Here is a 22219-nt window from a genome sequence, read left to right as displayed (position 1 = left end):
AAGATAGAAAAAAAAGAAATTTATGACAATAGAAATTTATAAACATAAGTCAAACTCACCAATGAATTTTGCATACATTTAAAATATTTAAAAATTGAAATTTCAAAAATATTATTTTATACCTATTCTCAACATTTAATTCCAGAAACTCAATGTGCTAGGACTATTCATTACATTTAAAATACAAATCAAAATCTGAAAACTACATTAAAATATAATGCAATAGTAAAAAAAAAAGCTATTTCTTGATAGGCACTATGAAATGTTTGAGATAAGGACTTGAGAGAAATATTGCTACTTTCTTATTTTTGTTTAGATATTTATAGGAACACAAGTTTTAAATGACAGATGTATCTAAAATTAAATCCTATTGTCCAAAGTGTTATTTATGAAGAGTAAAATACCCACAAGTGGATATAAGTTTTTTTTTCTTTAAGGTTTTTTAGTGAAGATTTTTTTCCTTGATACCATAGTAAGGTTGAACCTGTATGTAAGAATCAAGATCAATTATTAATATTATAAAACAGCAAAACCCATGGGACATTAAAGACATTTTACTAGAAAGGTGATTTATTTCCCTAAGAAATCATCTGTCTGTGGAATAAATGTGAAAATTTCATTGGATTAAGGCCTATGGAATCTGAGTTTTTATTTCTGTTTAGCTATTAATGTCTGTTGTGACAGATAGAAAATCACATAAAGCTCTGAGCCTTAATTTCACCTTTTGTTATCTTACCTCACAGAAAGGATAGGCAATCAGAATATGAAATAAAAAATAATTTGAAAACTTAAAGTATTAAAATTATCATTAGGGAAAATGGGACACTTATGTCTTATTTCATGATTCATTTGATAATATTGTCCATGTTGCATAAGATACTGTTAAGTAATGAGTCACTAAATTATATAAGAGGGTGGTGAAATAGTTTTCCAAAATGTCTTGTGATTTTGGCACTTCTACGGGTAAAGTGGTCATTAGTAAATTCTAAATTAGTTAAAAGCATGAAGCAGAACTGCTGTAATTTGCATAATGCCTGAACATTGTGGACTTTCAGTAAGTGTTTGGGCCAATATTAATCATAAATATGAAGCATTTTTACATGTATAGCATGCAAGTAACTATCCTTTTGAGAGCATAATTATCCAGTTGTTTTGCTTTTTACATATTAGTGATGCAAAGCAGTGTCCTGGAAAAAGCACAGGATTCAGTGTTATACAGACTTGTTTGAATCCATTTTTTTTCCCCAAATATGTGACATGAGCAAGTTCTTTACTTCTATAAGTCTCACTCATCTGTTAAAAGAGTAAATAATATTATATTTAGAAAAACAGGTATATAGATGTAGTGTTATCAAAACTACAAACACACCAGCCATCAGTTTTTTAATGTCTACTGAAGAAAAAATTTCATGAAGGTAAAGGGCAACTGATGTATTAATTTGATGTATATCTTATCAGAATGTATATCTTGATAGGAATATCTTATCACCTGACAAGATATTCTCTAAAGGAATTTTTTGGTATTAATGCACCACCGACGTAGATAGGCCAATTAATTAATTAATGACAGTGGACCCAAGAATATACAATAGAGGAAGGACAGTTTCTTAAATAAGTCATGTTGGGAAAACTAGACACCTACATGGAAAAGAATGAAACTGAACCACTTGCTTACATCACACACAAAAATTAACTTGTTAGGATTGCAGTGTTTCCCGTCCCTGCCCTGTTGCAAGCAAAGACTTGAAATGGTAGGCACGTTAGAGCAAGTTTATTAAAGTGAAAGTATGCTCTCAGAGAGCGGGCTGCTTCACGAGCAGGGACTGGTTCTGGCTTTACAATTGGGTTTTCCTTATATTCCCCCCATGCTGCAGACCTGAGTGGGACCTGATTTTTCTCTCACTGGCCCACCAATTCTTCCCACCCTGGCCCACTGCGCATTCCTAAGGACTGAATGTTGATTGGTCTATGTTCTTCTGATGGGTCTCAGGCAGGATACCTTATTTGATGTGGGATAGCTATAGGGAAGTTCCCATGAAAGTCCCTTGATGTTGTGTTTGGTGTCTTCTTGTCCCTATAGAGGCAGGGTGAGGAGTGGGCCGGGCCATATGCCTTGCCTAGTAAGGTGAGGGAAGGGGCATTAGGATGAGACCTGTGGAGGATGATAAAGGTCTGGTAGTTCTTGTCTTGGCCAGAGGCTTTGAGTTCTATCTCCTTGAAGGGGACTTGAAGCCTAACAAACTCAATGAATTAAAGACTTGAATGGAAGACCTGAAACCATACATCTAAAATCTGTTTCTTCTGTCATCATGTTTGTGTTTTCCTTTCTCCATTTGAATCTAAGTAGTATATTGATAATGGCAGATTAAAAAGAACTAACTCCATTAAATCTGTAACTTTTACTGTCTTTTCCACTCCTAATTATTCATCATACTTTCCTGTGCATTTGCATGCGTAGGTGAGAGAGAGACTCTTGAGGAGGCTCTCACAGCCACCACCTCCCAATGTTCATGCTTTTGTGTGGTCTTCTTCCCGTAAGTGTGGTTGGGTCCTGCAGTTTGCTTCTAACCAATAGAATACAGCAGAGGTAACAGGATCTTGCATGACTACTACGTGGACTTAATTTTGTTACATAAAAGTGTAGCTCGCTCTCACTGGGTTCTCTGTCTGTCACTTTCTGCCTTTGAGGAAGCATGGCAGCCATATTTGGAAACCCCACATGGTGAGAAACTACAGGCAGCCTGTAGGGATTGCTCATAACTTCCAGCTGACAGCCAAGAAGATAGGGAAAAACAAACAAACAAACAAACCCTGAAGCTAACAATTTGACAACTGTAAGGAATGGAATGTCCCCAGCCACCACACAAAGGGGGCAGTGACTCCTCCTCTAGTTGAGCCTCCTCTGGATGAGAACCTAGCTCTCATTGATCCTGTGATTGCATCTTTGCAGGGGATCCAGATAAGTCAAATCAGGACTCCTCACCCAGAAAAACAGTAGGAGATATATGTGCTGTTTTAAGCCAGCAAATTTCTGGTGATATTGTTATGCAGCAGTAAATACTGTGGATTTTGGAGTTGGAGGCGTGGTGAAAAGGATGCCACAGCCATTTGGTGGCACACTCATGTTGTTGATGATCTCCTGACTCACTCTGTTCGTAGAAAGCAGCTGCTGGATCTAGTTACTTTTCTTTACCCCTAGATATTCCTTCAGTTTCTCTGACTCCTGGCTAAGTATGTGGGCATTCAGCTCTGGAGTAAGTGATCCTGGCTTATACAAGGTGCCCTTTTCCTTGTCTGCAAGGTCAGAGGCAACAAGAATGGGCACAGGTGTCACTCTGACCTCATGAGATGCCAGCTTATGTTCCTGAGGTTCCAGACTTCTTGTAAGTTTCCCTTTTGGCCTTCCTGCCTATCGAATTTGGGGCTTCAACATTACATGCGGAGACAAGCATGCAGAAACTGCTTAGCAAGATCCCCAAGTTATACAATTTAATCCTCTATAAAATATACTTATTTTATGTTATAAATATGTAAAACTTTGGGTATGAAGATGTAACTATATAAATTTATACGTAAATAGGTTGATTTCCTACTGCTTCTGCTCCTTTGGTGGAACATTGACTCACTTAACTGATATACCTGGTAAATTGGTGATTAAGTACTGAACACTGTGAATTTGGGTGATGGATTTTGTTGTATTCCTTTAAGTAGTGTTAGATTTTGTCTGGAATACAATTAAGTTATTTGGATCAATTAAATCTTTTCAAGGCTTGCTTTAAGATTTCTTAAAGCTAGTACAGACTAGCTGTTACTATGAACATAATTAAGCCTCATTATTATTAATTCAGTAACCTTCTCAGACCATGCTTAATCTGTGGGTTAAGACATCTTTCTATCTGGCTGATAGGAAAATAAATTATTCTCAGCCCTGCATGTGCTCCAGGAGTTGATAGTCCTACTAATTCATATAGTTTTCTTCCTACCCTTGTTTAATTTATTTTTCTATATAGCCTATCATTACTCAGCTGAAACTAGAGGAGGCCACTTTGAATATCTGCATAACTCTCTTTTTTCCAATGTTTTCTGCTCACCCCAGCAAATTCTATCTGCATTAACCTACCTGATTTCTGATACTGATCCCTCAACACAATGAAATAGGTGGATTTTATTTGCATGCCCCCTTCCTGCACAAAGGCTCGCCTTCTTTGTTTCCCTTCACTCAGAAATCTCAGATCTGTCCTACCTGCATCAAATGTAGGAAAATTTTTATTTCATACCTTGTTTAGTTTCTTGGTGTTTTAAGGCATTTGGGAGCCCATCATGGTGGGAAGCAAAAGTCCTACTGTTGAATCTGTTAGGAATTTCCTCTTATCTTCTTTTGTACAACAAAATATTATTACTTTTTATTTTTTAATGCAGAATTGGGTAATTTAATGCCTGAAGGAAGAATTCTTACAGTGAATGCAATTCATGTTTTTAATATTTTTTAAGTTTTACTGAAGTATAGTTAATTTACTCAGATTCTTTTCCCACATAGATTATCACAGAACACTGGGTAGAGTGCTCTGTGCTACATACCAGGTCCCCATTGGCCAATTGTTCCATATAATTGAGTGTGTGTATGCTAATCCCAAACTCCAGTCCAACGCTCCCACCCTGCCACCTTCTCCTCTCAGTAACCATAAGTTTTTCAAAGTTTATGAGTCTGTTTCTCTTCTGCAGGTCACTTCATTTCTATCCTTTTTATTTTTATATTCCACATAGAAGTGATATCATGGTATTTGTCTTTCATGTCTTTCACTCTCTAACTTCAGTTAGTATGACAGTTCCTAGGTCCATCCATGTTGCTGTAAATGGCATTATTTCATTCTTTTTCATAGATAATATTCCATTGTATATATGTGCCACTGCTTTATTCATTCTTCTGTTGATGGAAATTAAGGCTGCTTCATGTCTTGGCTATTGTAAACAGTGCTGCAGTGAACATTGGGGTGCATATATCTTTTTGAATTATGTTTTTTTTTTTTTTTTTTTTCTGACTAGATGCCTGGGAGTGGGATTGCTGGATTGTATGATAGTTCTACTTTCGGTGTCTTGAGGAACCTCCGTACTGTTTTCCATGGGGTTGCACAAATGTACACTCCCACTAACAGTGCAAAAGGGTTCCCTTTTCTCCAGCATTTATTATTTGTAGAATTTTTGATGATGGCCATTCCAGCTAGTGTAAGTTGGTATCTCATAGTAATTTTGATTTGAATTTGTCTAATAATCAGTGATGCTGAGTATCTTTTCATGTGTTTTTTGGCCATCCATGTATCTTCTTTGGAGAAATGTCAATTTAGATCTTCTGCCCATTTTTCAATTTGGTTGGTTGGTTGTTTTTTGACCTAGAGCTGCAGGAGGTGTTTGTATACACTGTTGATTAATCCTGTATCAGCTGCTTAACTTGCAAATATTTTCTCCCATTCTGTGAGTTGTAGTTTTGTTTATGAGTTCCTTTGCTGTGCAAAAACTTTGAAGTTTAATTAGGCCCCATTTATTTTTGTTTTTATTTTCATTACTCTAGGAGGTGGCACTGAGAAGATATTTCTGTGGTTTACATTAGAGAGTATTGAGCCTATGTTTTCGTCTGAGAATTTTATAGTATCTGATCTTAACATTTACTTCATTAATCCATTTTGACTTTATTTTTGTGTATGGTGTTACAGAATGTTCTAATTTCATTGTTTTGCATGTAGCTGTCCAGTTTTCCCAGCACCACTTATTGAAGAGACTATCTTTTCTCCATTGTATATTTTTGCCTCATTTGTCATAGTTTAGTTGATCATAGGTACTTGGGTTTATTTCTGGAATTTCTATCCTGTTTGATTTATCTACTTTTTGTTTTTGTGTCTGTTCCATACTGATTTGATGACTGCAGCTTTGTACTATAGTCTGAAGTCAGGGAGCCTGATTCCCCCAGCTTAATTTTTCTTTCTCAGGATTGTTTTGGCTAATTGGGGTCTTTTGTGTTTCCAAACAAACTTTAAAATATTTTGTTCTAGTTCTGTGAAAAATGCCATTGGTAATTTGATAGGGATTGCATTGAATCTTTAGATTGCCTTGGGTAATATAGTCATTCTGACAATATTGATTCTTCCAATCCAAGAGCATGGTATATCTTTCTATATGTTTGTGTCACTGGTTTCTTTTCATCAACGTGTTATAGTTTTCAGAGTAGAGATCTTTTGTCTCTTTAGGTAGATGTATTCCTAGATATTTTATTCTTTTTGATGCAATGATAAAGGGATTATTTCCCTAATTTCTCTTTCTCATCTTTCACCATTAGTTTGTAGAAATGCAGTCAATTTCTGTGTATTAATTTGGTATCCTTCAGGTTTACCAAATTCATTGATGAGCTCTAACAGTTTCCTGGTAGTGTCTTTAGGATTTTCTAGGTACAGTATCTTGTCACCTGAAAATAGTGATAGTTTTACTTCTTCCTTTCCAATTTGGATTCCCTTTATTTCTTCTCTAATTTCCATGGCTAGGACTTCAGAAACTATGTTGGATAGAAGTGGTGAGAGTGAACATATTTGTCTTGTTCCAAATGTATTGCTGTATTCAGCATGCTAGTATTTTGTTGAGGATTTTTGCATCTATGTTCATCAGTGATATTGGCTTACAATTTTCTTTTTTTTTGTGGTATCTTTGTCTGGTTTTGATATCAGAGTGATAGTGGCCTCATAGAATGAGTTTGGGAGTGTTCCTTCCTCTACAACGTTTTGAAATAGTTTCAGAAGGATAGGAGTTAACTCTTCTCTAAATTTTTGATATAACTTGCTTGTGAAGCCATCTGGTCCTGGACTTTTGTTTGTTAGAATTCTTTTAGGGACAGTTTCAATTTCAGTACTTGTGATTAGTTCGTTCATCTCTTCCTTTTCTTCCTTTCTAGTCTTGGAAGACTGTACCTTTTTAAGAATTTTTCTATTTCTTCTAGGTTGGCCTATAGTTGCTTGCAGTAATCTCTTATGATCCTTTGTATAACTGTGATGTCTGTTGTAATATCTCCTTTTTCATTTCTAACTTTATTGATTTGAGTCCTCTTTCTTTTTTTCTTGGTGAGTCTAGCTAAGGGTTTATCACTTTTGTTGATCCTTTCAAAGAACCAGCTTTTAGTTTCATTGATCTTTTCTATTATTTTCTTCATTTCCATTTCACTTATTTCTTCTCTGATCTCTATAGTTTCTTTCTGCTAAATTTGAGTTTTGTTTATTCTTTTCTCTCTAGTTTCTTTGGGTACAATGTTAAGTGGTTTATTGGGTATTTTTTCCTGTTTCCTGAGGTAGGTTTGTATTGCTATTAACTTCCCTCTTAGAACTGCCTTTGCTATATCCCATAGGATTTGGATTGTGTGTCTTTGTTATCATTTGCTTCCAGGTATTTTTTAATTTTCTCTTTGATTTCTTCATGATCCATTGGTTGTTTAGTAGCATGTTTACACTCCATGTGTTTGTGTTTTTGCAGTTTTTTTTCCCTTGTTTATTTCCAATCTTACAGCGTTGTAGTCAGAAAAGATGCTTGATATGGTTTCAGTTTTTTAAAATTTACTGAGCCTTGATTTGTGCCCCAGAATGTGAACAATCCTAGAGAGTGTTCTGTGTGCACTTGAGAAGAATGTGTATTCTGCTGCTTTTGGATGGGATATTCTATATCTCTTAAGTCCCTTTGGTCTGATGTATCATTTAAGGCCTATATTTCTTTGTTGATTTTCTGTCTGGATGATCTGTCCATTGCTGTAAATGGGATTTAAAGTCCCCCACTATTGTTTTATTGTTAATTTTTCCTTTTAGGCTGTTAGAAATTGCCTTATATGTTGAGATGATCTATACTGGGTGTGTGTGTGTATATATATATTTACAATTGTTGTATCTTCTTGGATTGATCCTCTGATCATTATGTAATGCCTTTATTTATCTCTTATAACATTCTTTATTTTAAGGTCTAGTTGGTCTGATATGAGTATTGCTACTCTGGCTTTCTTTTGATTTCCATTTGCATGGAATATTTTCTTTCATTCTATCACTTTCTGTTTGTATGTCTCCTTAGAGTTGAAGTGGGTCTCCTGTAGACATCATATATATGGGCCTTGTTTTTGTATCCATTCAGCCAATCTATGTCTTTTTGTAGAAGCATTTAGGCCATTTATATTTAAGATAATTATTATTATTGTTTTATTATTATTAGATTTTTTAGGGCTCACCTATGTACCTGGGCATATGGAAGTTCCAAGTTGACAAATTGGAGCTGAAGCTGCCAGCCTATGTCAGAGCCAGAGCAATGCTGCATCTGAGCTGTGTCTGCAACCTATACCATAACTTATGGCAACACCAGCTCCTTAAACCACTGATCAAGACCAGGGATCAACACACATCCTCATGGACACTAGTCATGTTCGTTTCCACTGAGCCACAACGGAACTCCAATATAGGAGTCTGTCTTTCTGTCTATCTACGTTATTGTTTTATGATACTAGTCTCTTAATTGCAAATGCTTCTCCAGTATCATGCATTTGTACCCAACCCTTCTCATGATTGCCTCTCATTTGTAATTTTCTTGCTTCTTTTTGTGGCCTATTCTTTTCTATCTAGAGAAGTTCCCTTAATATTTGTCATAAAGCAGGTTTAGTGGTGCTGAATTCTCTTATCTTTTGCTTGTCTGTAAAGCTTTTGATTTCTCCTTTAAATCTGAATGACAGCCTTGCTGGGTAGAGTATTCTTGGTTGAAGCTTTTTTCCTTTTATTACTTTAAGTGTATATGGTCACTCCCTTCTGGCCTGCTCGATTTCTTTGAAAAATCAGCTTACAACCTTATTGGGGTTCCCTTGTATGTTATTTGTTGCTTTTCCCTAGCTGCTTTCAGTATTTTATTTTTGTCTTTAATTTTTGTCAATTTGATTAATGTGTGGCTTGGTGTGTCCCTCCTTGGGTTTATTTTATATGGTGCCTATTGTACTTCCTGCACTTGAGTGAGTAATTGATTTCCTTGCCCATATTAGGGAAGTTTTTGGATATGATCTTTTTAAATATTTTCTCTGGCTCTTTCTCTCTTTTAGTTCTGGTAACCCTATGATGTGAATGTTGGTGCATTTAAGTTTGTCCCAGAATTCTCTTTGACTTTCTCATTTCTTTTCATTTTTTTTCTTTACCTTTTTTTTGGGAGGGCACACTCTTGGCATATGGAGGTTCCCAGGCTAGGAGTGCAATCAGAGCTGCAGCTGCTGGCCTACACAATCTTTATTCTTTTCCACATCAGTGATTTCCACCAATCTGTCTTCCACCTAGGTTATTCATTCTTCTGTCTCCTGTAATCTCCTGTACTGGTTGATTCTAGTGAATTTTGGATCATCTTTACTGTCACTATTATAAAGTCTTTATCATAGAGGCTGCCAATCTCCAGTTCACTTATTTTTTTGTTTTTGTTTTGTTTTGTTTTTGTCTACTTCCCACATCCCATTAATTTTCCTCTGCCTTTTCATTTTTGAATAGCTTTTCATTTGGTCTTTTTGCAGGCTAGAGGGTTGTAGCCTCTCTTGCTTCTGATATCTTCCCCCTTGTGGGGGAAGTTGGTACAGGACTTTGTTACAGGCTTACTGATGGGGGGACTGGTGCCTGCCCACTGGTAGGTGGAGTTGAATCTTGTCCCTCTGGTGGGTGGGGCTTTGTCTCTGGGTGTTATTAGGGGTAGATATGTGCCTAGGAGGACTTTAGGTACTCTGTTTGCTGATAAGTGGAGCTGTGTTCCCATCTTATTTGTTGTTTGGTTTGGGGCTTCTCAGCCCTGATGGGTGGTGCCAGATTTTTCCAAAATGGCAGCCTCCAGGGGAACTCATGCTGATTAATATTCCTAGAACCTCTATCTCCAAAGTCTTGCCCCCAAAACAAGCCACAGCCACCCTTGATTTCCCTAGATACCCTTCAAGACCTGCAGGTAGGTTTGGCCCAGATTCTTATGGCATCCCTGCTTTACCCTGGGGCCCAGTGCATAGGGCATCCTGTGAGTGCCCTCCAAGAGTGGAATCTGTTTTCCCCAGTTCTGAAGAGCTCCTACACACACACCCTGCTTTCCTTCAATTCCAAATGCTCTGAGGGTTCCTCCTCCCAATGCCAGACCCCCCTGGCTGGGGAACCTGACATGGGATTTAGAACTCTCACTCCTATGGGAGAGCCTATGTGATATAGTTATTTTTCAGTCTTTGAGTCACCCACCCAGTGGGTATGGGCTTGCTTATATCATGAAAGCACTGCTCCTGCCTTTGTGATGTGACTTCTTGTCTTTGGGTATAGGATATCTTTTTTGGTAGTTTCTGATCTATTTTATTGACGGCTGTCTAGCAGCTAGTTGTAATTTTGGTGTTTTCATGAGAGAGGGTGAGCTTAAGTCCTTCTACTCCCCCATCTTGTCCCAAGCTCCACAGAATTTGTTACTGTAGGTAATCAGCTCTTTATGATATTTGATGTGCTGCCTAGCCAATACATATTTATATCAGATATGTGTAAATAGATACAATCATGATACTTTTTTTATTTTTTGTCTATTGTTAAATAATGAAATAGAAAGCAGAGATACTTACTGTCAAGTGAAATACTTCCTATGAATGTCTATATGTTTGTAATTGTCTGTCACAAACTGACATGAGCCAGTTTTTCATTTTATAAATGACAGGTCCTTTTGGTAAATATCAAGACCCTTTGATGATTGGATACAGGTGGGGTCTGAATGTACTTCTCTCTGAATACTGCTACTAGGTTGTGCATCACAGTGAAAGCAAGTGCATATTTTGCAATTCTGACAAGAGAGCTGGAAAACATACTTTTGCATATTGTCTAGTTCAGGGTGATCTCTTTTTCTCTGACCTCAAAATCACAGACTAACACCTTAACAATATGACATTGCTTTTATATTAGAAACAAGACTGTAGTTGAACTAGATGACAAATCCTTTGTGAAGTGTAGGCATTATGGACCAATGTGGTCTGTCTAGATCCTGAATACTGAGATAACAGAACCCTGAGAATCCCTGCCAAAACAGCTGGTCTGGAAACCCCTTCATCCCTGCACATGACAGGATCTGGAAACTTGGAGGCCTTTATTCCACTAGGATCTCCTTTATTCCATAATGGGCTAAATTCTCTTTAGCACTGAGTTACAGGAAGCTGAGGCTGTGATCCCCTTGACACCCAGAAGCAATGGATTTGGGTTTCAGGGACCATCACAATAGCTTCCCTGGGTGTAGAGAGGGCTCTTCCACATACCTGGAGCAGGTACCCAGCTCTGCTCGGCCTCCATTCTGGGAGGAGCACCCAGATACTTGTGCCAGATTCAGACCTTGTAAGGTCCTCATGCAGTGGGGGAAAGAGTGACAGAAGTTTGCCACGGACTCTCTTACTGAGATCTGGGACTTTAAGAGCAGGAGCCTTAGCCATCTGCATTTAAGCCCTTGATGAGAAATGAGGTGGTCCCTTCCTTGTGCTCAGGCTAGGTCCCTGAACAGAAGCCACTGCTCTTTGAGGGACAGTGTCTGGGAGGATGTATGGGAGCATGATATCCAGCTGTTCCTGATGGCCACCTGCAGGGACAGCACCAACAGAGCCCAAATTCTCCATTGAGAAGCAGACAGAATCCCAGGGCTGGGACCTTAACTCCAGTCTGCAGAAACCCACCATTTTGCTACTAGGACACCCCCTACCTGCTGACTCCCTTGGTCTTAAGAGTTGGGCCACTACAGGAACCTCTGAAGACTCAAGTCCCCAATACTTTTACACAGCAGCAATGTCACTGACCCCTACTAGGGGGTCCACCAGCTCCTACTTTCAGAACTGCCTACTCCCCACACACCCAGAAGATCAACAAGTATTTAAATATATATTATATTCAGTGGAGATGTAGCCTACAAAGAGAAAAAAGGGGTTGAGAGGTGCATAAAACTCCATCAGCAAAATTGTTTCCCCGAACAACATCCTCTGTGCCCATCATCAAAGAATTGCACTGTCTGCATCATGTGTTCAAATGCTTCAAGTCTCTCTCCATTCTTTCATGGAAGAGAAATCATACTTTAACATATCGACTCAGTAAATTCAAATAATATTTTATCTACTTAGGTAAGGATAAGCTATATATTTAAGTTTTTTTTTTTTTTTTTGAAAAATGATAATCCAGGATGGTCAAACCAATCCTGAAAAAGAAAAACAAAATTAAAATACTTACCACTTCCGGATTTCAAAATTGAATGCAAAGCCTCATTAATTAAAATAGTGTGGTGCCCAATGGAATACTACTCAGCCATAAAAAAGAATGACATAATGCCATTTGCAGCAACATGGATGGAACTAGAGACTCTCATCCTGAGTGAAATGAGCCAGAAGGACAAAGACAAATACCATATGATATCACTTATAACTGGAATCTAATATCCAGCACAAATGAACCTTTCCACAGAAAAGAAAATCATGGACTTGGAGAAGAGACTTGTGGCTGCCTGATGGGAGGGGGAGGGAGTGGGAGGGATCGGGAGCTTGGGCTTATCAGACTCAACTTTGAATAGACTTACAAGGAGATCCTGCTGAATAGCATTGAGAACTTTGTCTAGATACTCATGTTGCAACAGAAGAAAGGGTGGGGGAAAAATATAATTGTAATGTGTACATGTAAGGATAACCTGACCCCCTTGCTGTACAGTGGGAAAATAAAAAATAAATAAATAAAATAAAATAAAATAGTGTGGTGCCGGCATAAAGATAGACACACACCATTGGAATAGATTAAGAATCCAGAAATCAACCCTCACAATTATAGCTAATTGATTTTGGACTAGTGTGCAAAGATAATTTGACAGATATGGAATAGTCTCTTCAACAAATGTTGCTGGAACAGTTGGATTAATCACATACAAAAGAATGAAACTGGATTCCTGCCTCACACCACATACAAAAATTAACTCGTTATGGATCAAAGACATGAATGTAATGACAAAATCTATAAAACCCTTAGAAGAAAACAGGGGAAAATAATCATAAACTTGGATTAGGTAATAGTGGGGTTTCTTTTGGTCTTTTTAGGGTCGCACCCATGACATATGAGAGTTCCCAGGCTAAGGGTCAAATCAGAGCTACAGCTGCTGGCCTATGCCACAGCCATCGCAACATGGGTTCCAAGCCATGTCTGTGACCTACACCACAGTTCAGGGCAATGCTGGATCCTTAATCCACATGAGTGAGGCCAGGGATCAAACCCACATCCTTGTGGATACTAATTGGGTTCACTACCACTGAGTCACAATAGGGATTCCCTTTATTTCTTTACTTCTTTTTTTAATTACTCATTTTATTCCAGAAAAATAAAGATTCACTGTAAACAATTGCCCAGCCAGGATAGCAGTACCTGTGTAGACTTAGGTTGTTTTGCACACCAAGGTGACACAAAATGGTGTCCATGCTTTTGAGAATGAAGCCACCTGAGATGCCTACTTCCAGTTTTTCATCCTCAAAAATCAAAGGATGCCTAAGATCTCTGAGGGTAGCAGCTGTCCACTGTGGTTTTGCCCTTTGATGCTAAGATGCAGGTAACTATACATTGGTATTGATTCTCTTACTAGAGAATCAGTCTTACCAGAGAATCAATAGGACTGAAGACTAAGAAGTAAGTTCTGGTGAAGAGCTATCCTGCTTTAATCAGAGCAGGACTTAAGCTTTTTGTCTTCCCTGCAATACAAAATCTTCACCTTCCAAGCAAGGAAAGCTGTGAAGTGGCAAATGTTCTATCTAGGTGGCTGTTAGTCACCGAATCTAACACCCAACAATAGCTTCTGAGTCCTCTGTTGAGTTTCCAGCTGCTAAGGGGAAAAAAGATAACACATGTTAGCACTGATAAATTCTGAACAGGAAATTTTAAAGATGAATCAAAGACTCAAAAGAGCACAAACAGGTAAAAACCCAAACTAGTGGAAAGCTTTTTGATATGTATTTCCATTTTCAGATAACAACTGATAGGTCAAAAGAAATTGATGAAAAACTCATTAACTGATTTCTTATATTATTTTCATCCTGGTCTATCCTTAGCAAAGATTCTAATTTTGTCCACTTTCATTGAGGTATGATTGACATACAAACATATACATTTAAGGTGTAAAAAACAAAAGCAAAAACTATGCTGCTTCTTTCTTTTTCTCCTTTCTTTCTTGATTTCCCATTTCATGTATGTTGGTATACTTGAAACTTTTCCAACTGCATAGAGTCTCTGTTTCTCTTTCTTCATTCTTCTCAAAAGTTTTGAAACTTCAGTTTCCTTGTGGCTCAGCAGGATGAAAATCTGGTGTTGTCACTGCTGTAGTGTGGGCTTCATCCCTTGCCCAGCAGCTTCTGCATGCTGCAGATGCAGCCAGCACCCACCCCACGCCCCCCAAAAAAATAAAATTTGGAAACTGCCTCAGGTAGTAAGCTGAAGCACATAAGAGACTCTTCTCTCTTGCTCTTTTCTTCAGAATTCACTACCTGCTGCCCAAATGGAAAACTGTCATTTCATCATTTTACATATATTGCCCTGTTTTCTCTGTGTGGACGGTAAGAGTATAATTCTCACAGCATTTAGTATTACTTAGGCCCATTTTTTCTTATGTGAATATTCTATATTTATATCCCTGTTTCTCTATTCCAAAACACAGTAGCTATCTTATTTTACTATAAATAAACAATTTTGGTTCAGCTATTTCTCAAAATAAGAAAAAAATAATGTCTGCATTTAAAACAAACATATAACAAAACAGTTACAGAAATAAGGATTTCATATGTAATTTAAATGAATTTTTAACCTCGTTCCTTATGGAAAATTAAGGGTGTAAATATTATATAAACGCAAAATTAGTGCCTGTGAAATACTGATTTTTAAATTTCATTCCAGTTCTTCAAGTGAAAAATACACAGAAAGAATAACAGATGCAAATGATATGTTTTTTCTTAATGATTTGTGATCCTGTGGCTTCATTGACTTTCCTACCATCTGATGTCACCACTCTCTCACATAACCCATCTACCATAATGTTAGTAATAATTATATCTACTGGCTTTTCTTACAGTGCTTTCATGTGGCTAGTCTTTTATTGTTATTTCTTGCTGAGCTTTTTTCCCCAGCATTTTAAATTCCCCACTGCCTTAATTTAAAGTTATTGAAGCATATAAGCAAAAATATCACTTTCTTTGAAAAGAACTTTTTGAGGTTAGTAAAAACTCCAAATCTCTAACTCATTTTGGGGGAGAAAAAACCCAAACTAATTCAGTATTATTAGCATAAATCTTCTAATAAAAGGCATCTTTATAGAATATATAGCAGTTTGGAGAACTACCCAGGACTTTGGGAAACCAAGCTCTAGATAGGTATTATCTTATATCGTGGATAAAATAATACTGTATAGAACACTAGAATGGCTTAAGATAACTGCAAAGCAAAAAGAAAAATTGTGTAGGTTTTACCATTATCCAATTTCAAATCCATCTTTGGGGATTATAGACTTACTTTCTTCTTAAAACAAATAAAATATTTTATGTAAGGACAAATCGTAAGAGGCCATAAGTCCTCTTGAAGGCATTCCTGTGGAAGGGACAACTTACAAAAGAATTCAAGATTCAGAAATTTTTTTCTAAAGAGTTATTTGTTCATAATACTGGAAAATCAGCAGACATGTAATGATTACACTTGTCCCACATATAATATTCAAAGAGTAGCAATTATTAAATTGTAGAGAGCTGATATGTGGGAGCTGAGAAAGTTGAGAATTAATATTTTTGCCTTGCTATGTATTGACAAATACAGATTGTAGAAATTTCCAACAAAGGTTGGGTAAAGCATGGCCACAGAGTTTTCTAAGAAAATGGTACTTACCGACTTCATATATTTGAAAATTCCTTTCTGATGCAAGAAGTATTAATAGTTTTAGATGCATATTTAAACATTATTGTCCCTATCTTACACTCAAGGAAATTGAGGCTTTGAGATGTTAAATAACTTGTTCAATTTCATACAGATAAAAGGAGATAATACCAGAGTTGCTAAATTCCTCTATCCGTCTGGACCCAGAATAATGCAGCAGCCACTATGTTGAACGTCAATGGCCTCTATAACACACAGAAAAGTGAGATGTCTGGAGACTCTTACACCAACAGCTAAATGCTTTGCCTGGGAAATAACTCTGTTACTTCCACAAACAGCTTATTAACTGGAATAAATTCCATGCATATATTGTTTGTAATTGTTATATTTTCCTGAAGATGTGTTTATCATTATGAGCTCTCCTTCATCTCTAGTAAAAATTTTTGTCATGAAGTCTATGCTATTGGTAAAGTCTGATATTCATATTGCCATACCAGATCTCTTTTGGTTACTGTATGCATGGTGTGTCTTTATCCATTTTATTATTCTCAATCTATATGCCTTTGAATCTAAAGTGTGTTTCTGGAAGACAGCATAGAGTTGTATAATTTTTTAAATCATTCTTCCATTCCAGCCTTTAATTGGTATGTTTTCTCCCATTTACATTTAATTACTGAAAAGGTTATATTTGTGTCATCCGTTTGCTATGTTTTCTATGTGCCTTATATCATTTTTTCTTTTCCTCTCTTACTGCCTTCCTTAGTGTTAAATAATTGTTTTATAGTACATCTGTGTGAAAAATAATTAATTTTACTCAGTGATCTGGCCTCTGCCCTTATTAGTTCCTGGGGTATAATATCTAAGACTTTGGAACATCTAGACTCATAAGAGTATATTTGTTTATGTGGGGACTTTGAGCCACAGGAGATAGTAACAATGTGATTTATTGTGAAGATTCGAGGTTATGAAGTATTAGCTTGACCTTTGGAGGGACTGGAGGCAAAAGATCAGCCACATATGTGGTCATCCATATCTACATGACAACACACTAGTAAAAACTTTGGGCACCAGGGCTCCTGTGAGCTTCTGTCATTGGCAGTGATCCATTTGTCTTCTCTGAACATATTGTTGCCAGGAGGAGACAACATTCTCCATAACTCTGCTGGGAGAGGAAAAGTGGAAGCTCTGTATTTGGAACTCTTCCAGAAACTTCCCAATGTGTCTCTTCCCTTGCCTTATTTTAATCTATATCCTTTTACTGTAATAAACTGTAACGGTGAGTGTAACAGTTTTTGGTGAGTTCTGTGAGGGCTTCTAGTAAATTACCAAGCTAGAGTGGTCTTGTGGATCTCTGAATTGGCAATTGGTGTTAGAGGTAAAGTAGTCTTATGGCCTATTTCCTAACTTTACAATGCCATTTTAATTCTCATGTTGTTTACTATATTTTTAAAGTTAATTACCTAAATGTAATTGTTATGGGGATTAATTTATTAATTTAACATTTTAATTTAAAGCAATGTAGATTGATTTAACATCAACTTAATTTTTGTAGTATAAAAAATTTTGCCCCACTATAGCTCCACTCCCCCTTTTTATGCTATTGTTTCCATACAAGCTACATCTTTATACAATATAAAGCCAATACAGTTTTACACTTGTTACTTTATATAATTGTCTTTTGTATCAGAGATGAGAATTATAAACATACTTTTTATATTCTTTTTAATAGTTCCCTATGTATTTACCTTTTCTAGTACTCTTTTGGTATAGGTTTTAATTATAGTCCAGCGTTCCTTTTTTTTTTTAATTCAGGCTGAAGGACTCTTATTTATTACAGAAAATTTATGCTAGTGACCCTTTTTCTCATTGGTTGTTGATTTGAGAATAGCTTAACTTCTCACTCATACATGAAGAATAGTTTTGCTCGATATAGAATTCTTGATTGACAGCCTCTTTTTCTTTAGCACTTTGACTGCCATTCTATGCCTCTGGTCTTCATGATTTCTGAAAATAATTCAACTCTATCTTTTGAAGTTCGCTTTTATTTGATGCATCACTATCTCCTGCTTCTTTCAAGATTTTGTTTTTAGTTTTTGACAGTTCAAATATGATGCAGCAAGGTGTATATTTATTTTATTCCAGTTGGAATTTATTAAGACTTGTGGATAGGAAAATTAATTATATTCACTAAATTCTTGACTCTATTAGCCATAATTTCTTCAAATAAACATTCTCCCTCTTTCTTTCCTCTAAGATTCTCATTGTATGTACGTTGTCATGCTCGATGGAATTTCTCAGGTCTCTGAAACTTTGTTCATTTGCGTATAACTTTTTAAGATTTTTTTCTGTGTTCAGATAGATAATCTTAATAAATCTATCTTCATGTTAGCTGATTCCTTCTTCTGCCATTCAAATCTGCTGTTGAACTCCTCTAGTGATTTTTTTTTTAGTTACTATAAATTTCAACTCCAGAATTACTGTATTGTTCTTTTAAAAAAAATTTGTTTTCATTGCTGTTCCCTATTTGAAGAAGCATTATTCACATACTCCTTTAATTTCCTTGATAAGTTTCCTTTAGTTATTTGAGCATATTTATAATAGTTCATTAAAAATCTTTCTAGGTTCTAAATCTTGGACTCCTTTTTTCTTGTATATAGGTAACAATTTGTTTCCTTATGCATTTCATAATTTTTTGTTGAACACTGGGCATTTACAATAGTAGATTGTGACATCTAAGCATATAAAATTTTATTTTATTTGGATTCGTGATTAATTGCTAGTGGTTGTTGTCATTGTAGTAGTTATTGATAATTATTTGTTTAGCACTTTTCCTGGACTAATTCTATATAGCTTCTATTCTCTGTTAAGCATAACCACTGAAGTCAATGCTTAATTGGTGTAGTGGTCAGCTAATGATCAGACAGGGACATCCTTAAACACATTGAAACAGTAAGTCTCCCAGTCTTTGCCTGAGATCTCTGCATTCTGTGGGGAATGCATTTTTTCCAATAGGAAGTTTACAAATCCAATTTAGCTGTCATTTTCTGCTTGTGCAGACCCTCGAGTTCAGCCACAGGTGAGAATTTAGGCCCCTTTCAGTGCTTTCTGTTACATACACACAACCCTGCACCTCTGTGTGACCTTTATATCTCCATGGTTATGTCAGAGCTTTAACAAGCTACCTGTGGAAACCTCTTTTTCATTTAGTCCTTTTAAGACTTTTTATCAGACTGTTAGCCGCAGTGGGTGACATACCAGTGAAGAGTGATATTAAACCACTGCTGATTGTTTTCAACAAGTGTCCCAGAGAAAAGGCAGTTGAGAAATCAAACAGATCAGTTCTAAGATCAAATAAAAACAAATTCTGATAATGGAATTTCTCAAGGAACCATCAGAAATGTCAAATACTCACCAAACCTAGCTTGCCATTTGACTGCTAGGTTTCTGGTTTTCATAGCTACATTACTTGCAAAGCTGTTGATATCCAAGGATACAACTGACCTGAGAAGAAAAATATGGAAATAGGATAAGTTAAAATGCCACCAAGTTCACCTTTTTTATTGAGATTTTGCCATTATCTGGATTGTTACAAGCTTTTGATTAATTTTCATAGTTCTGAGAAGTGTTGACTTTAACAGTTGTTGCCAGTGTTGTCATTATGTTTGTGGAGGAATGGACTTTCAGAGATCCTATCTCCACCATTTAGCTAACTTTTCTTATAAAAAAATTTTGAGCAAAATATTGAACCTGAGATTTATATCAAGCACTATAATGAAGACTAAAAAAAAATTTAAATGATGGGGAAAAATAAGAAAAAAGTCAGATTCTAATGGCTCATTTTTATGTTTACTGCTAACTTTGAAATGAGTGAAATAAAAAAAAAATGCATGAGTGAATATGTGTATGTGGGTGTTTGATTCAGCAGGCTTTGGACTTTGTAAAACAAATCCTGAAAGAAAATGAAATTAATATTTTTGATGATTTCATTATCCTAAACCTTTTGAAGTTAATGGGATATGTTTTATAAGAACCCATTTTATGTCATGTTTATATGGACCTGTATACTGCACTTGCTGGTCGAATAAATACACAATGGCAGTTTCCCTTGTACTCTTTCAACAACCAGCAATGCAGTGAATTTCAGTTAGTCAAGTGACATCACCTGCAACCCCGGAGGAATGAGATCAGATAATGTGCAGGACAATGTCCTTATGTTGGTATGAAAAACTTAATTATGAACACCATTGAGGTTTATTTTGTTGTTGTTGTTATTGTATTACTTGTGTACATGCTGTTTTTTTGGTGAATTCTAGAAATATCCTTTTCTTCCCTTGGATATTTTAGTGATCTTTCATCTCAGTGTTATTCAAACAGCTTAGGATTCTACAGGAAATGAGAGAGAGTAACAGGCAGTCTCAAGCCAGCAGTCCTCTCTTCAGGGAAAGATGTCTCCTTTCATTTCCTATGTAATAACTGTGACTTTCATTTTGTTACATGTGGTATTTAATTCATCTGGTGGTTCCTACTCTAATCCAATTGCTGGCTAAACTATCAACTTGATAGGCAGAGATATAAGAGGTCAGGAGTACACCTTGGATTGCTATAATTTATGAATGTTTAAGAAATCTCAAAGAGAAACTTATTTTTCATTTTCTCTAAGGAAAAGCATAGTTTATTGTGACTTTGATATTCTTAAAAATAACGTGTGCTTCCCCTGTGTTTGACATTAAATGAAGATAAATGTTATATCTATGTCTAATTATATTCTCTCTAGTATGCCCCAAGTAATTTTGATGAATTTACATTTATCATTATATTATCTTAAGCTAGAAATACATATGTGAAAAATGTAGCCAAATAATTTAGATTTTATAGAGATTCATTTTCAAGGGCTCTGCTTTAAGAATTCTAATAGTCCTCAGACGCCTACATTACATCAGACATACTTTTTAGATGCTGTGCGTAACAGCAATGGTGATAGAAATCTCAAAGTGGAAATCCGCACGTCCTTTCTTTCAAGATGGCTTGTTTTAGCCAATTACACGTAAAGTGATGTTGAAACAAGTAATCCATAACACCTGCTGGTAATCATATTTGTGAGCTTTATCTCTAGCAGTGTTATCATTCACCAGATTGTTGCCAATGGTCTCCTCCTATTTTTTTACTTGAACTCATGGGCTGACTAAAATGAACCTAAAAATATTAACCTAATAACAGCTTTGAAGAATAACTTGCATTATTAAATTCATTGCTTGAATTAACTAAGAAAATAATTTATTTCAACAAAAAACCTGTAATGATAGCTCAGTTCACTCTTGTAGAATCCATTTAATGATATTCTTGTGATTTTTTTTTTTTTTTTTTTTTTTTACAAACACAAGTCATTTCGAGCCACATTCTTTTTTTTTTTTTTTTCTTGTCTTTTTGTCTTTTTTTGTTGTTGTTGTTGTTGTTGCTATTTCTTGGGCCGCTCTCGTGGCATATGGAGGTTCCCAGGCTAGGGGTTGAATCGGAGCTGTAGCCGCCAGCCTACGCCAGAGCCACAGCAACGCGGGATCCGAGCCGCGTCTGCAACCTACACCACAGCTCACAGCAACGCCGGATCGTTAACCCACTGAGCAAGGGCAGGGACCGAACCCGCAACCTCATGGTTCCTAGTCGGATTCGTTAACCACTGCACCACGACGGGAACTCCTCGAGCCACATTCTTCTGATGTCAGCTAAAGAAGTTTGATTTTGAGTCAACACGATGTGCCCTTGCCTTAAGAGTACTTACTAATAATCCTTAAATTTGAGCTCTAAATTCCTCTTGTAACCAGAATTAATATTTTCATAAATACAGAAAGTGCAACATCTTTCTCCATGGTTAGAACTGTCAGCAACTTGATCATATTTTATCAACTATGGTCGGGAATTTAAACAGGAAATTCAATAAACCTGTGTCTTTACATTGGAAAATAGTTTACTATTGATGTTACTAAATACCAAAGCATGCTTTTTTCATGATGTTGCTTGTGCAGTGTATGTATGTATGTATGTTTATACTCGTGTGTGTGTGTGTATCTGCTAATGTACAATTAGATTTGATATTAAGTAATTTACCAGGCATTCTGTGATAATTTTTAGAGCTATACTTTTTCTCTAGATCAATTAGTAAATAGAGACATTTTAAAACCACTTATTTAAAATCGCCTTATAATTGAGGAGTGATTTAATCAGTTATTATTTCATGTTAGTTCCAAATATCACAACTATAGTTGATTTTACATATAAATACACATACATATATATGTATAAATGCATAATCTCCAAAATATATA

At 36.2% G+C, this 22219-nt stretch overlaps 1 long non-coding RNA gene across 1 annotated transcript in view; it reads left to right on the top strand.

The window, feature by feature from the left end:
• The window catches only part of LOC110257598, an 803392-nt gene extending 782156 nt beyond the window's left edge, over window positions 1-21236 (top strand). The window contains exon 7 of the long non-coding RNA XR_002340440.1: window positions 16054-21236. This is a non-coding gene — a long non-coding RNA (uncharacterized LOC110257598). The remainder of the gene's footprint in view (window positions 1-16053) is intronic.

This window comes from Sus scrofa, chromosome 18 (genome assembly GCF_000003025.6).
Source record: "Sus scrofa isolate TJ Tabasco breed Duroc chromosome 18, Sscrofa11.1, whole genome shotgun sequence".
Classification (NCBI taxonomy): Eukaryota; Metazoa; Chordata; class Mammalia; order Artiodactyla; family Suidae; genus Sus; species Sus scrofa.
Note: the sequence above shows the minus strand (reverse complement) of the source record. Positions and strands in the feature narration are given on the sequence as shown.